A 4554-nucleotide genomic window follows, 5' to 3' on the forward strand; every position below is an offset into this window, starting at 1 on the left:
CAATCAGAAAGTGAGATACCTCATATCTTGTTTCTCTTTTTCAGGAGTGCTTTGCTTATTCAGTCTCTTTTCATTCCAGATGAAATGGGAAATTGCCTTTTCCATCTTATTAAAGAATGGACTTGGTATTTGTTTGGGGATTGCATTGAACTTGTAAATTGTCTTTGGTAAAACTGTCATTTTCACAATATTGAGTCTTCTTATCCATGAGCATGATATACTGTTCTATTTCTTCAGGTCTCTTTTTGTTTCTTGAAGTAATGTTTTGTAATTTTCTTTGACCAGGTCTTTTGTGTTTCTAGTTAGACTTACTCCCAAGTATTTAATCTTGTGTTTAGCTATTGTGATGGGTCTTGTTTCTCTTAGCTCTGTATCTGTATTCTCTTTGTCACTGTAGAGAAATTGAATTGATTTTTGTATGTTGATCTTGTATCCTGCCACTTTACTGAATTGGTCAACTATGTCCAATAGTTTTGTCTCTGAGTTCTTAAGATTTTCTAAGTATACTGTCATATCATTTGCATATAGAGATAATTTAACTTCCTTACCAATTTGGAGATCTCTTATTTCCTTTTCTTGTCTTATTGCTATTGCTAAGAATTCCAATGGTGATAGTGGGCATCCTTGTCTAGTTTCTGTTCTCAAATGGAATGCCTTTAATCTTTCTCCATTGAAGATGATGTTGAGTCTTGGTTTTGCATATATACTTTTACTATATTGAGGAATTGTCACCAATTCTACATATAGTATTTTAGGACATAGAGACAGATAGAACTCTCCAAGACTCAGTCTATGAAGCAAACATATCCTTGATACCAAAGTAAGGTAAAGACACCACCGAAGTAGAAAACCACAGGCCAATATCTCTCATGAACATGGATGTAAAAATCCTGAATAAAATCCTGGCCAATAGAATCCAATAGTACATAAAAAAATAACTCATCATGACCAAGTTGGATTCATAACAGGTATGCAAGAATGGCTCAACATAAAAATAAAACAGGCAATGTAATTAATCACATTAACAAAACAAAAAAGAAGAACCACATGATCCTATCAATTGATGCAGAAAAGGCCTTTCACAAAATCCAACACCATTTCTTGATTAAAACCCTCAACAAAACAGGGATATAACTTCTAATAAATCTATTTTTATTTTTTACCATAAAAAAATTAGGAAGGAATGAATACCCAGAATCATTACTAAGAAGAATTGATCAACATTAACCCATTACAGGAAGTAGTGTCATTGGATCAAGAACCAATAATAATAAAGGAAGAAGTTCAAGCTTCATTAAAGGAATTGGCAAAAATAAACAAATAAATCTACAGGAATGGATGGATTACCAATTGAGGTGTTGGAACAAACAGATGCAACCTTGGATATGTCCACTAAACTGTGTCAAGAAATTTGGAAAATAGTTACTTGGCCTACTTACTGGAAGAGATCTATATTTGTTCTATTCCAAAAGTGTTAGTGTAAAAGAATTTAGGAATTATCAGATAATATTATTAATATCACAGGTAAGAAAATGCTTTCAGAAGACTATTAAAAAATAGCTAGAATTGTACATCAATAAGGAATTTCTTGAAATTCAAGCTAGTCTCAGAAGAGGTTTTACTGTTAAAGATAAAACCAGTAAGTCAAGCAAAATGAGGCAACGGCGGTTGTAAAGAATATTAAGGAGGATACCAATGAGATAATGGAGGCATAAACTCATGTTGAGAGCCTATAAAAAGCAAAAGTTAATCAAAGTGGCCAAGACCAGATGAAACTCATTTTAGGGGAAAATAGAGGGCAATGGCAGATGAAGTGGCTAACAGACCCTACCCAATAAAAAACAGAGAATAGATAGCATTATTTTCTAGGGTGGTCCGCGGTGCCTCACAGTCCTGACATGTACAGTGTGGACTGTCCTCAAACCACCTACTTAGCATTTTAGGTGGATGAGACATGTCATGTAACCAACGATGTCAGGAGCCACTATCCATCTAATTTCAAGCTCTATTCCCTACCTCAGCCACCATAATCCTGGCCAGGCTCCAGCACAGAGTTTAGAAAACACCTGATCCAAGTCATGGTCTTCTCAGTTGTTTGCTATGCGTATGAGAGTTGGACAATGAAAAAGGATGACAGAAGAATAGACGCCTTTGAGTTGTAGTGCTGGAGGAATGTATAGAACATACCATGAACTGCCAAAAGAACAAGCAGATCTGTCCTGGAGAAGATTGTTCCTTGGAAGCAAGAATTTTGAAACTCAGTCTCACATAATTTGCAAATGTTATTAGGAGGGGCCAGTTCTTAGAGAGAGACATCATGTTTGAAAGAGTAGAAGATCAGTGCAAGAGAGGAAGATCTTTTATGAGATGGACTCACCCAGTAAATATGACAATGGGGTCAAGTTTGCTCAGGATAGCTAGGGCAAGGTTTGAAACTATTGTTCATAGGGTCACTATGAGTTGTAGTAGTCAACTTGACTGCACATCACAACAATAACAATAAAAATGAAAATGGAACATAAGAATCCGAGGTGGTGGTGCAACCACTGTGGAAGGCAGTATCGTGCTTTCTCCAAAAGTTGCAAATAGAGATACCATTTGACCCAGCAATTCCACTACTGGTAATTTACCCCAAAGAGACCATAACTGCCACCCAAGCAGTTATGTGCACACCCATGTTTATTGTGGCTTTGTTCACAATAGCAAGGAGTTGGAAAGAACCTAAGTGCCCATCAACAAACGAATGGATAGAGAAGCTGTGGTATATTCACACAATGGAATACTACACTGCATTGTAAAACAAGGAACTCGTGCAATATTATTCAAAATGGGTGACCCTGGAGGACATTATGCTGAGTGAAATATATCAGTCACAAAAGGACAAATACTACATAGTGCCACTGTTGGAAAACAGGACTGACAGCGGGGTTGGGGGGAGATTGAGAAAGATGGGATAAATTATGTATACTGCATTGAAACAAATGAGGGAGAAAACTGTTTAAAAGGGATATGTGATTAGGTATTTTTGTCGTGACTGGAGTCCAGAGCACAGGCTGCATGGTGTAGTGGACCTGCAGGGAGGGGTTGTAAAACAATGAAAGAATTTTTCTTTTACTTTTCAAAGAGGGGAGTGTACTGGGGGGAAGGGATGGGCAGGGAGAAAAGTGCAACAATGAATTAATAGAAATCCAAAGTCTCTGTAAATTTTCATTGAAATGAAAATAAAAAATTTTAAAAAAGAATTGAATTTGTTTTAATTCATTCAGTTTAATTTGATGTTTTGCAAGTAATAAATTTATTGGTTTAAAAAAAAATCCAAGGTGGTAGATATGAAATTCCTTGATGAAGGAACCTAGACTTTTTCTCATTGGTGCATTAGTGGATAGTACAGATTGAGCAGGAAATTTTAATCAGTAGCATGTATGAGAATGTGATGCGTCCTTAGGGCAAAGGAAACTCTAAGACTGGATACAGTCAATCCTAGGTTCAGGACCACCCAACCTGTGGGAGCTCCACAGGTCAGCTTGGCTGTCATAGTGGAAGGAGAAATTCTATTTGAAGGATCTGGAAAAGCATCATAAGCTTCTTGTTTTGATGAAGAGGTCGATTCACTGACACCTCCTGCCTGTCCCTCCATTCTCCATCCACTTAACTGTATAAAAGTTTGGTCTTTAAAGCATGCTCAGCTGCTTTAATTATTCTAATCATGTAAATGTTATTTACCACTGCACCGGGTGAACTCATTATAATTACATTTTCTTCTTTGTACAACTTTTTGGATTTCTGCCAGGGTTAATATGTGCTAACTTTTTACTTGCTTTACCTCGCTTGGAGACTTCGGTGAGAACACTGGTTATCTTTCATCTAATTCCACACAGAAGCTCTGGTGGTGTCGTCTGTAAGGTGTACTGCTCACCCAAAGGCTGAGCCTACCTGGTGGTTTGAATCCACCAGTAGCTCCACAGAAGAAAGATGGGCGATCTCCCTCTACACAATTTACAGCTTCTGAAAACCTGCAGAAGGGTCACCAGCTATGAGCTGGTTCTGACTTGACTGCCATGAGTGAATAACCTCCTTTGATATTATGGCTAAATCTTCCCTCATCAGCCATAGAATGCTCCTCGGTATACTTTTCCACACAGTCAACTCATATCAGTATATTTGTGATGAGAGTTGGATTGTAAGTATGGGTCCGGCCAAATCTACTAGGCTAAGGACGCACAATCCCTTCTGGAATTCCTCTTACATCCAGGTAACTCAGGGGAACAGGAATGATCTCCTCTTGTGCCTCCCCACAGAGGTAAACCCGCCTCAAAGAGGAAGGCTAAAGGAGGAACAAGCTCTTCGTGAGCCTTAAGGGTGAAGGCTAGCTGTGAAAGGAGCCTGGGCCAGGTTTCAGGGTAGTAAAACTCCCCAATTCCTCACTTTTCTTCCTCATTTTTACCTTCGCCTGTGCCTCTCAATATGAATTCTACCTTATATTCTCCATTCAGTCCTTCCTGGGTGACTTGGGAATAGCTTTTAGATACTTTTTGTTTCCTTATCTGCAAGTGC

This window comes from Elephantulus edwardii, unplaced genomic scaffold, assembly GCF_000299155.1.
Source record: "Elephantulus edwardii isolate Elephantulus edwardi_28Jun2011 unplaced genomic scaffold, EleEdw1.0 scaffold00228, whole genome shotgun sequence".
NCBI classification, from domain to species: Eukaryota; Metazoa; Chordata; class Mammalia; order Macroscelidea; family Macroscelididae; genus Elephantulus; species Elephantulus edwardii.